The 13,311-nt window shown below is 44.2% G+C and overlaps 1 protein-coding gene across 1 annotated transcript in view; it reads left to right on the top strand.

Annotated features, from left to right (window-relative positions):
- HOMER2 (homer scaffold protein 2) overlaps positions 1 to 13,311 on the top strand; it is a 255,201-nt gene that overhangs the window by 148,544 nt on the left and 93,346 nt on the right. The window lies entirely within an intron of this gene.

Here is a 13,311-nt window from a genome sequence, read left to right as displayed (position 1 = left end):
ACAGTTTTGTCTAGAAATGGTACTCTAGTTTTCTGCACTACCCGCTTACTGGATTGGGTTTGGAACCTTTTTTTTTTCTTTCTTTTTTTCAATTTAGATAGGTCCCTGTGATAAATCTGGAATGAAACTTGTTAACATAGCTAACCACAGCAACTTTTACACCTACTTTTAAAAATTGGAGTGAGAGGTGTAAAATGTAAAAAGTTGCAAAAGTTTTTCACAATTGAAAATCCCTATTTTGCGCCTTTTTGAAAGCAGAATTCTGAAGTGCAGAGCTTGATAAATTCCCCCCAAAATCTGCAAATGGAGAAAATTCAGGACAGTTGCTACTTTACCTAAGAGTGGGCAACCATTAAGATCATACCAAGAGCGCAATGGGCAAGACTCAAAAGACTTTGGTGAGGTGTCCACTCTGGAAAGGAAGGAAGGAAGCCACTGCTGTCAAAAGAGAAGAATAAAAACTTTGCAGCCTTTGTCAAGTTTGCTTTACAGGTCCTGGATGTTCCACGGTAAAATGTTCTTAACACAAATGTACAACGCTATTTAGGAAAAAGAACACTGCACACCAAAAACCTCATCACATATTTAAAGCATGGTGGAGCAAGCATTCTGTTTTGGGGCTGCTTTGCCCCAGGGCCTGGATGCCTTGTGATCACTGAGGGAACAATGAATTTTAAGTTGTGTATGAAAATGTTTTACAGAAAAAGATAGCACTCTATGAACTCAAGCTGTAGAGATTATGAGTAACGCAACAAGACAATGGCCCACAGAACACAAGAAGATCAAGTAAAGAATTGGAAAAGAACATTTGTGTTTTGAAATGGCCAAGTCACCTGTTTTTACCATTTGCAATGCAGGCCAGTGCACTGTGGTGCCCTCAAACATCATTCCAGCCGTACCTCTGTTTATCCACGTTCCTCATCCCCAGAAAATGAGTCTCAAAGTGCCCAGCAGAGCATCATCAATTGGTCAAAGAGCCCCAGACCACCTCTCCCAAGAGCGCCAGACCACCTGCTCATCTTGTGCCAGTACCTCCGCCTGCAATTACAACTCTGTCCCTTCTGCTGTGACATCAATACTTCCACTCCCCTCTGCTCGCTATGTCAGCTGTCTGTCTTTGAAATTTTGCGCAGGTACATGTGCTTTACATTCAGTCTGATGCCCACTGTAGGTAAATCTGTGCGCAGTGCCAGCCGATTCCTGGTCTGTGCCTTTAACCCTGTTGGAATACTGTGGCATGAAGAGAGTTGTGCATGGAAGGCATAATAATAATCTTTAGGCCCCATTCACATGACCACAAGGACTCTGTGCCCGTATTGTTGACCGCAAACGGTGGGTCTGCAATATACTTGCACTGGCCCTGTGCACTCTGTGGTGCAGATTGACTTGAATGGGTCCACGATACGCAAGATACGGCCGAAGATAGGACATGTCCTATCTTTAGCCAAATCTTGCGGATCATGGATCCAATTAAGTCAATGGGTCCGCAACGCATATGGCATTGACACGGCAGGTGTCCCTGCATTGTGGACCGCTATTTGCAGTCCACAGCACTGGCACAGAGCTATTACGGTTGTGTGAGTGGGTCCTTATTTATATAGCGCCTACATATTCCGCAGCGCTTTACAATCAGGAGGTTTAAGTACAAAGAGTCATAAATAACATAGCAGCAAACAATTAAAAAGAGAAATGAGGGCACTGCTCACAAGAGCTTACAATCTATGAGGAGATGGGGGTGAGACAAAAAGTAGAAATGCTTGTTTTGTTCTTCTTAACACATTAGGGTAGTAGATATAAAGCTGCATGAGCCGTCACCAGCCGATATCTGTAGTGATTCTGGGTGCATGGGGTGTGGTGGATGCTGATCGATCAGCATTAAGACATTAAGGCATTGAGCATTAATCTCATCAGATTGTGAACTGAAACACATTGGTAGGGAGGAATGGTCCAAAATTATTTTTATTGTTATTTGCAGCAACAGGAAACATTTGGTGGAGGCGGGCGGGATCTACAGGTTATTGTGATTGCATAACAATTGGATCACATTTCATCAATAGAGATCCAGATAATCCCAAGAGGTTCACTTTTTATCGCAGCTGTGGATGGCTAGATGGACAGATTAGTTGGCTTCTTCAGTTATAACTAAGTAAAAAACAAGTGATGTTCAATATGCTAAGCATGTTTGTGCCTGCATCAAATGTAAAAAGTACACGTGTTTTCATTAAGATGGTTCTGAAATAAACAATTATCCTAATTATGTACCTTCCATAACTTTGATAACTTGTTAAAAAATAAATAAAAACCTTATATCTAGTTGGTCTGTGACGAAGTAGCTTGGAAATAACACTGCAAGTAATTCCCATAGCAACCTCCTACTTGACAGAACATCTCACATACATGTCCTCCTACATTCATTAGAAAACACTGTCTGGTTCACACTAGACTCTTTCTATTAGATTGTGTCTTTTTTTTCTTGATTTCCTGTTCCCCATTCATCTTTTTCTTAATTCTAGCAACATATTTATCTCTTAATTGGGGGTGGGGGGAACAAAGCTGAAGATAAATATAGGTATGATATACAAAGCTGCTGTGGAGATTTACTGCATTTACAAATTCAATGACTTGTTATTACCCGGCTTAAGCTACTTTTACACTTGCTCTTTCCCATTCCGGTATTGAGATCCATCACAGGATCTCAATAGCGGGGGGGGGAAACGCTTCCGTTTTGTCCCCATTCATTGTCAATGAGGACAAAACTGAACTGAACGAGATGGAATGCACCAGAATGCATTCTGTTCCGTTTGGTTTCCTCCCCATCGCGAACAGAATAACGCTGGAAGCAGCGTTTTTCTGTCCGCGATGTGGTGCGGAACAAGACTGATCTGGCGACGGTCCTGACACACAATGTAAGTCAATAGGGACGGATCCGTTTTCTCTGAACACAATAGAAAACGGATTTATCCCCCATTGACTTTCAATGGAGTTCATGACGGATCCATCTTGGCTATGTTAAAGATAATACAACCGGATCCGTTCATAACGGATACAGATGGTTGTATTATCATGACAGAAGTGTTTTTGCTGATCCATGAAGGATCCAACAAAACCGCTGGTTTGAAAGTAGCCTTCCTGCTGATTAGTAGAGAGAACAAAAGGTTATTTATGCACACACACAGAATGGCCACTTTATTAGAGACCTTTCACCAGAATAAAGCATCTAAACTAACTATACAGACGTGTAGATCGGCGCCCAGGGATCCCCCTGCACTTACTGTTATCCCCGGGCGCCGCTCCGTTCTCCCGTTATAGCCTCCGGTATCTTCATAGTTAGGCTCCACCCAGGGGAAGCGGTGTCGGCGTCTCTTTCTCCTATGCTGTAGCGCTGGCCAATCGCAGCGCTCAGCTCATAGCCAGGCTATGAGCTGAGCGCTGCGATTGGCCAGAGCTACAGCATAGGAGAAGGAGACCGCGGCAGGTTCCCCTGGGTGGAGCCTAACTATAAAGGTACCGGAGGCTATAACGGGAGAACGGAGCGGCGCCCGGGGATAACAGTAAGTGCAGGGGGATCCCTGGGCGCCGATCTACACGTCTGTATAGTTAGTTTAGATGCTTTATTCTGGTGAAAGGTCCTCTTTAAATCGCCTTTCTTTCCCATTCTGACATTCAGTTTGGAGTTCAGGAGATTGTCTTGACCAGGACCACACCCCTAAATGCATTGAAGCATCTGCCATGTGATTGGTTGACTAGATAATTGCATTAATGAGAAATAGAACAGGTGTTCCTAATAATTCTTTAGGTGAGTGTGTGTGTGTGTGTGTGTGTATATATATATATATATATGTATATATATATATATACCCAATAATCTAAAATAATAGCAGTGTGTTTAAAAAGTGAATAAAGCTCAAAATCCTTCTAATAGCCTTTATTTCCATACACACAAATGCATTGGGAACACTACACATTCTATTCCAAATCAAAACATGAAGAAAAATCTATCAAATGTGTGTTGTTCCTCTAATTAAAGTGAATATTAGACTGTTCAAAAAAAATAGCAGTGTTTGTATTCTTCTTTACAAACTCAATCATTCACTATATAAACTGAAAAATGTTTGAAGATTTAGCTTTCCTTTGAATCACTTAACTAATATTTAGTTGTATAACCACTGTTTCTGAGAACTTCTGTACATTTGTGTTGCATGGAGTCAACCAACTTCTGGCACCTGTGAACAGGTATTCCAGCCCAGGATGATTGGACTACATTCCACAGTTCTTCTCTATTTCTTGGAAAGACAAAAAAGGGGGTCAGTCAGCACATACCAAACCGCAGGAGCACATTGCTATGGCAGGGAACAACATTAAAAGACAAAAAGATGCAATGCGACAACTCACTGCAATATAGAGTACAAAATTGCATAATAATTACAAGTGCTACACTATAAGTGAGAGATACTTGGCAAATCGTTTTGTACAAAATTATTTGAGCCCGTCTGCCGCACGTCAAGGCGATCTCTGTTAGACGGGTTCCTACACTAAATTCTACCTGTTATGTGCCATGACGGCTACCATACACTTCAGGGAGTGTAGGTTCCACAGCAGGCCCACTCCACAACACCACCGGCGTCAAATGGCCTCCAAGGACTGCAGTGAGTCCACAAACTATCTCACTCCTGGTGCCATGGCTTCAGTGAGTGAAGGGGAGCAGGCCTGACTATGTACTAACACTAATTAAAATCAGCCTATATGGCAGACAGGGTGGTCAGAAGTGCATGACTGAGGAGGCAGCCACACCTCCAGTACAAACTGCAAAGAAAGACAAAAAAGGGGGTCAGTCAGCACATACCAAACCGCAGGAGCACATTGCTATGGCAGGGAACAACATTAAAAGACAAAAACATGCAATGCGACAACTCAATACAGAGTACAAAATTGCATAATAATTACAAGTGCTACACTATAAGTGAGAGATACTTGGCAAATCGTTTTGTACAAAATTATTTGAGCCCGTCTGCCGCACTTCAAGGCGATCTCTGTTAGACGGGTTCCTACACTAAATTCTTCTTATTTCTCGGTTTTGCCTCAGAAACTGCATTTTTTATGTCACCCCACAAGTTTTCTATTGGATTAAGATCCGGGGATTTGGCTGGCCACTCCATAATGTCAATCTTATTGGTCTGGAACCAAGATGTTGCACGTTTACTGGTGTGTTTGGGGTCGTTGTCTTGTTGGAACACCCATTTCAAGGGCATTTCCTCTTCAGCATAAGGCAGCATGACCTCTTCAAGTATTCTGATGTATTCAAACTGATCCATGATCCCTGGTATGCGATAAATAGGCCCAACACCGTAGTATGAGAAACATCCCCATATCATGATGCTTGCACCACCATGCTTCACTGTCTTCACAGTGTACTGTGGCTTGAATTCAGTGTTTGGGGGTCGTCTGACAAACTGACTCCGGCCACTAGACACAAAAAGAACAATCTTACTTTCATCAGTCCACAAAATGTTGCGCCATTTCTCTTTAGGCCAGTTAATGTGCTCTTTGGCAAATTGTAACCTCTTCAGCACATGTCTTTTTTTCAACAGTTGGACTTTGCTGGGGCTTCTTGCAGATAGCTTGGCTTCACATAGGTGTCTGCTAATTGTAACAGTACTCACAGGTAACTTTAGACCTTCTTTGATCTTCCTGGAGCTGATTGTTGGCTGAGTCCTTGCCACTTTGGCTATTCTTCTATCCATTCGAATGGTAGTTTTTTGCTTTCTTCCACGTCTTTCAGGTTTTGGTTGCCATTTTAAAGCATTTGCGATCATTTTAGCTGAGCAGCCTATCATTTTCTGCCCTTCTTTATATGTTTTCCCCTCTCCAATCAACTTTTTAATCAAGGTATGCTGTTCTTCTGAACAATGTCTAGAACGACCCATTTTCCTCAGAATTTCAGAGAGAAATGCACTGTAACCAACATTTGCTGCCTTCCTTCCTTAAATAAGGGCAATAATTGCCACCTGTTTTTCAAAGAATGAATGACCTGACTAATTGAACTCCACACTATTATTTTGAACATGCCCCTTTCAATTAGTGATTCAATTACACAGAATCAGCAGCATGCACGTCATGACTGTTGGGTCTGTTGGATTTCTATTACTCTACTACACCTGCTAGTAAATTTGCCATGTAGAAATACACTGCTCAAAAAAATAAAGGGAACACTTAAACAACACAATGTAACTCCAAGTCAATCACACTTCTGTGAAATCAAACTGTCCACTTAGGAAGCAACACTGAGTGACAATCAATTTCACATGCTGTTGTGCAAATGGGATAGACAACAGGTGGAAATTAAAGGCAATTAGCAAGACACCCCCAATAAAGGAGTGGTTCTGCAGGTGGTGACCACAGACCACTTCTCAGTTCCTATGCTTCCTGGCTGATGTTTTGGTCACTTTTGAATGCTGCCGGTGCTTTCACTCTAGTGGTAGCATGAGACGGAGTCTACAACCCACACAAGTGGCTCAGGTAGTGCAGCTTATCCAGGATGGCACATCAATGCGAGCTGTGGCAAGAAGGTTTGCTGTGTCTGTCAGCGTAGTGTCCAGAGCATGGAGGCGCTACCAGGAGACAGGCCAGTACATCAGGAGACGTGGAGGAGGCCGTAGGAGGGCAACAACCCAGCAGCAGGACCGCTACCTCCGCCTTTGTGCAAGGAGGAACAGGAGGAGCACTGCCAGAGCCCTGCAAAATTACCTCCAGCAGGCCACAAATGTGCATGTGTCTGCTCAAACGGTCAGAAACAGACTCCATGAGGGTGATATGAGGGCCCGACGTCCACAGATGGGGGTTGTGCTTACAGCCCAACACCGTGCAGGACGTTTGGCATTTGCCAGAGAACACCAAGATTGGCAAATTCGCCACTGGCGCCCTGTGCTCTTCACAGATGAAAGCAGGTTCACACTGAGCACATGTGACAGACGTGACAGAGTCTGGAGACGCCGTGGAGAACGTTCTGCTGCCTGCAACATCCTCCAGCATGACCGGTTTGGCATTGGGTCAGTAATGGTGTGGGGTGGCATTTCTTTGGAGGGCCGCACAGCCCTCCATGTGCTCGCCAGAGGTAGCCTGACTGCCATTAGGTACCGAGATGAGATCCTCAGACCCCTTGTGAGACCATATGCTGGTGCGGTTGGCCCTGGGTTCCTCCTAATTTTAGACAATGCTAGACCTCATGTGGCTGGAGTGTGTCAGCAGTTCCTGCAAGACGAAGGCATTGATGCTATGGACTGGCCCGCCCGTTCCCCAGACCTAAATCCAATTGAGCATATCTGGGACATCATGTCTCACTCTATCCACCAACGTCACGTTGCACCTCAGACTGTCCAGGAGTTGGCAGATGCTTTAGTCCAGGTCTGGGAGGAGATCCCTCAGGAGACCGTCCGCCACCTCATCAGGAGCATGCACAGGCGTTGTAGGGAGGTTATACAGGCACGTGGAGACCACACACACTACTAAGCCTCATTTTGACTTGTTTTAAGGACATTACATCAAAGTTGGATCAGCCTGTAGTGTGTTTTTCCACTTTAATTTTGAGTGTGACTCCAAATCCCGACCTCCATGGGTTGAAAAATTTGATTTCCATTTTTTTATTTTTGTGTGATTTTGTTGTCGGCACATTCAACTATGTAAAGAACAAAGTATTTCAGAAGAATATTTAATCAACTCAGATCTAGGATGTGTTATTTTTGTGTTCCCTTTATTTTTTTGAGCAGTGTATAATTTCTACCAAAAACAGTGATTGATCAGGTTAGTGATGTCTGACTGCTATTATTTTGAACACAACTGTATATACTGTGAGACAGTGACAGATCTCACACAGGTTAGAGGCAAGGAAGGGGTGGATAGTGCGGTCCACACCCCTATTCCACCACAGGTGAGACCAGCTGGAGGTACTCAGGCTGGCATAAAGCACCTCCCAGGGTGTCAGTAAGGGGGGAGTGTATTACCCGTGGACAGAGGCCTGGAGGCTCTGTGAATATGGTCTCAGCCGGGCAAGGCTGGGGGACCACAAGGCTGAAAACCTGCGACTAAAAATCCACCATGTGTGAATATGTCTTAAGGGTTTGTCAGACTCTTACTGACAGGAACTTTTTGGCCATGATTTGTTCCCTACTCTAGGATGGTGGAAGAAACAGTAGGATACAGGTATAACTTAAAGGGGTTGTCCGCATTTTACTATTGCTGACTGATCCTCAGGATAGGTAATCAGTATCAGATAGGCGGGGGTCTGACTCCTGCCACCCCCCGCCGATCAGCTGTTGGAAGAGAAGTACAAGGGCTGCCTTTTCTTCTCTGTTCATCTGCTCGCCACAGCAATTGTAGTGGAGTAGTGTAATAACAAGTATGGCCTCCCCATTCACTTCTATTGGAGGACTCTGTAGTATTCACCTGAACAGACGGGATCCGTCTCACAGAAGAGAAAGGGGACGCCATAGCTGTAATTACACTGCTCACTGCTTCAATTGCTGTGGTGAGTGGGTAAAGAGAGCAGGGAAGGCAGCTCTATCTTCAAACAGCTGATCGGTGGGCGTGCCGGGTGTTGTACCCCCACAATCTGATATTGATGATTAGCAGATTAGCTATTGATGGCCTATCCTGAGGATAGGTCATCAATAGTAAAAAAAAAATGGACAACACCTTTTAAATGGGTTATCACTAGCTAATCTGCAGGGATCCTGCACCACCTCCATTCAACATTGTAGTGAAAAGGGCCCATTATTACAGCTCTGCTTCCACTGAAGTCAGTGGGAGAAACACTGAAGTAGACGGTGCCATAAAGCTCTGGTGCAGACTTCTGGAGATAGCCATCACTTTAAAAAGGCTGAACAACCCCTTTAATTAGGTTTTTCTGGTCTTATGTGGGACAACAAGCTTGGTGGTTACAACAGTCTATTAACAGTCAACAGGCTTAGTGGTTAAAGTTGTACAAGGGCCAACAAACTTGCGGCCGCACGCAAACCTAACAGTCCTTATAAGAAGCAACAAGTCACTCTGTCTGGCCTGCTTTGCACCAACTCCTGGATGACTACACTCTGGCTCTGGTTTTTCTCAGAGTGACAGCAATGAGGACGGCTGTTTCTGCAGTTATCATCATGTCCATCTTCCCATGTGGTGTGGTACTGCTCAATCTGCACTGTCTCGGTATGTCTCCTCACGTCACACACAATTGCAGCTTACACTGCAAAAGGTTGGCTAGTCTTTGTGGTTCTGTCTTGGCTTCTTCACAAGGCTCTAGTTGCTCCAGGGTGTGGGAGCTGGAAAATGCAAGTTGACTACCCCTACTCCAGGCTTCTCCTCTCATTGTTCCCCTTTACAGTAGTGCTTCCTCTTAATGCCCCCCACACAATAGTTATACCCCCTTAGTTCTCCTCACAGTAGTGCTGCCCCTTACATTAGTGAAGCCTCTTTGGTGTAAATAATAAAAAAAAATGTAATGCACATCTAGCCCCATCCCCCCGATGAATGGGGTACATCCCGCCCTCCCCAACAGGCATTATGCAGTGACATCATCTCTGAATTCTAGCTATGGAACTACCAATGCCCTCTACACTGCAGGCCCAGTGGCCACTGCTACGGTGGTAGTTCTGACTGTGCCAGAATTCTTACTTTATATCAAGAAAAGGCTGGGCACTCACTATTTTTATAGATTGGGTGAATCTGTTGGCTGAGAGCACCCATCCGGGAGACCTGACGCAGGAGTGCTACCTTTATAAATTTTTTCATCCAGAATTCTTACTTTACTTTAATTTGCACATATTACTGGCATACATACTTTGCTCCAGATTTATGTTTTAGGCACTTTTTGCTTCTTTTTTCGAGAAGGGGTTGTGGCGACTTAAGGCTACTTTCACACTGGCGTTTCTGGGTCTGCTTGTGAGATCCGTTTCAGGGCTCTCACAAGCGGCCCAAAACGGATCAGTTCAGCCCCAATGCATTCTGAATGGATTAGGATCCGTTCAGAATGCATCAATCTGGCTACGTTTGGTCTCTGTTGCGTTTTTTAGGCGGTCACTAAAACGCAGCTTGCAGCGTTTTTGTGTCCGTCTGACGTTGCGGAACCAAACTGATCCGTCCTGACTTACAATGTAAGTCAATGGGGACGGATCAGTTTTTCACTGACACAATATGGTGCAATTGAAAACGGATCCATCCCCCATTGACTTTCAATGTAAGTCAAGACGGATCCGTTTTGAATGAATAATGCGAACGTTATGAACGGATACAAGCGTTTGCATTATTGGTGCGGATCCGTCTGTGCAGATATAAGACGGATCCGCACCAAACGCGAGTGTGAAAGTAGCCCTAGCAGAAAGGTGTGGGACACATTTTCGCACAAAGTAAGCTGACCAGTAGGTGGCATAAAGTTCTTATCCGGCATCACACACTGTGATAAATTTGTCTCCTCTTTAGACTAGTCTAAGTGTTAACTGTCTACACATTAGAAGGGATTAGGAAGTGTCTGACCCACATTTCACGCATTGTTCCTCGGTATGGAGCTTCTTGGAAGCATTATTCCTGAAGACGATGAATACTCCTTTAGGGGGCTGTTTACAGTGCAGCTAAGAACCCCCTGGATCACACTTCACATCCATTCTTCTAAAGTTGTATTCTCTTCCTGATAAACCATACCAACTTGTGGACTGTGAAGTGGAATCATAATCCTCTACTGTTCAACACACTTTATCAATTGCAAGCAATTAGCTTAAAACGGATAGTGCCTCAAACTGTGAATTCCGTCATAGTGTCAGGCTAAGTGATTACAAGTTGTTTGCAATTGCAGCAAGTGTTGGGCAGGGAAAGGGTTAAATTGTCTGCTTTACTACCATAGCAACCAGTGCATCACTGAAAACTAATGATGGTTTAAGACAACCAAACCTAGTGCTCGGAATCCCTAAAAATAACTTTAATTGTTTGTCTTGAGTGCGTCTATGCTGGAGCCGGGGCTGACATCACGCTAGGCGTCTGCGTGGCTTTTGTAGTGCTTCAGGCTTCAGTTCAGTCGTATAATAAGGTGGCCTTTTTAGCAGATCTGTCAGCTTGACTTCGTGTAGGCAGTTTTTTTTGTTCTTGGTAGAACCAGTCTGCATGTTAAGCGTTTTCTACAAATCACTGCCAGTAATTGATCACCACATCTTTACTATTGTATGTAAGGTAATACATTTCAGTGCTCATCTCTGATTACTTGGATAATGATCTGACCACACTGACTTCCCAACAGTACAGTGGTGCAGCACTAGCCTGCGGCGGGCCCGCCTCCCACTGTCTCACTGGCTGTCCGTAGGGTGGGTATGCTCCTGTTGGCTCTCAGAAGGCCAACGCACACACACTAGTATTCTCCAGCCAATGGCTGGAAACCTTTGGGTACTTAGGGCAGCTGAGCAGTGTATTCCTAGTCTGCTAGTTAGGCCTCATGCACACGACCGTTGTGTGCATCCACGTCCGTGGTTCCGTTTTCCGTTTTTTTTTTCGTGGATCCATTGACTTTCAATGGGTCCGTGGAAAAATCGGAAAATGCACCGTTTGGTAGCCGCATCCGTGATCCGTGTTTCCTGGCCGTGAAAAAAATATGACCTGTTCTATTTTTTTCACAGTTAACGGTTCGCGGACCCATTCAAGTCAATGGGTCCGTGAAAAATCACGGATGCACACAAGATTGTCATCCGCGTCCGTGATCCGTGTCCGTTTTTTCCTATCATTTTAATGGCAAACTTGACTTAGATTTTTTTTTTCATTTTTCATGTCCGTTGATCTTCCAAAAATCAAGGAAGACCCACGGAAGAAAAAACGGACACAGATCACGGAACAGCGGAAACCGTTTTTGCGGACTGCAAAAAAAAACGTCCGTGTGCATGAGGCCTTATCCTGCTAGATGTGTTGTATTTCATTTATCTGCCCGTTTTCTGAATACTGACCCTAAGCTGCCTAATCTGATCTGTGCATGTACTTCATATTGACCTTGTGCTGCCTGCTCTGGCTTTGAACTATATAGCTCATACTCTGCCTCTCCCTGACTACGGTTTTGCCCGATCCGTCAGTGCCAGATCCCCTTTGACCCCCGTGGGTCAGCTGTCAATAATACAGAGACTACTCCAGGAGTTAGCAGGCTGGTGGTTTTCCTGCAGCAAAATTCAGATCCCTGTACAGAGGTCTAAGGATGAAAACCAGGGGTCTGCCAGGATAATACTCTTAGGAGTAGCCTGAAGTCATAGGTCATCAATATCAGCTTTGTGGGGTTCCAGCTTCTGGCACCCCCACCAATCCGTTTTTTGAAGAGACTGTGTTGCTCTGAGTTCTGCAGCCTCTCCCTAGGCCAGTGATATCTCATGCATTGATCATATGGCCTAGACTCAGCTCGGTCCTATTTAGGCCTCTTACGTTCCATTTTTTGAGTTCCTTATACGGACCGTATACAGAACCATTTATTTCAATAGATCCGCAACAAAAAGGAAGGTATTCCGTATGCCTTCCGTTTTTTTTCCGTTCCGTTCAAAGATAAAACATGTCCTATTATTGTCCGCATAACGGACAAGGATAGTACTGTTCTATCAGGGGCCAGCTGTTCTGTTCCGCCAAAAAACGGAATGCACACGGACGTCATCCGTATTTTTTGCGGATCTTTTTTTTGTGGACCGCAAAATACTGAAAAAGCCATACGGTCGTGTGCAAGAGGCCTAAAGTAAATGAGCCTGGTTACAATACCAAGCATCGGCTCTATAGAATGTAGAAGCGCCGCAGCCCTTTCAACCAGCTGATCGACGGTGTCAGACCCCCCACAATCAGATATTGATGACCAATCCTGAGGATGGATCATTAATTTTGTACTCCTGGAAACCCCTTTTTAACCTTTTTTTTTATATATATATATATATATATATATATATATATATATATTCTTCTAATATATATAAACCTGGCTGTTATGATAATGAGATGACTGCTGAGAATTCGCCTCTACAAACCCGGAAGAGTCAGTCTATTGTGAAAATTGTAGGATCTCGGATTTGTTTTAAGCAGCATGGGTAGTTTAAGAAAAATTACCAAAAATAAAGTTGTTATAAAGTACTGTAAAACACACGGGGGTAATTTATAAACCACTTCACACTAAAACTCTGGCTTCAAAAAGTCGCGAATAGGAGCCTTGCAACTTTTTGGAATCTCTTGTGCTAAGCTTTGCGACTTTTTAAAGAGGACCTTTCATGGGTCCAGACATTATCAAATACGTAGGGGGTTGTGTAGGGCATAGTGCAGGGATGCAAGATC

The sequence above is a fragment of the Bufo bufo genome, chromosome 1 (assembly GCF_905171765.1).
Source record: "Bufo bufo chromosome 1, aBufBuf1.1, whole genome shotgun sequence".
Lineage (NCBI taxonomy): Eukaryota > Metazoa > Chordata > Amphibia > Anura > Bufonidae > Bufo > Bufo bufo.
Note: the sequence above shows the minus strand (reverse complement) of the source record. Positions and strands in the feature narration are given on the sequence as shown.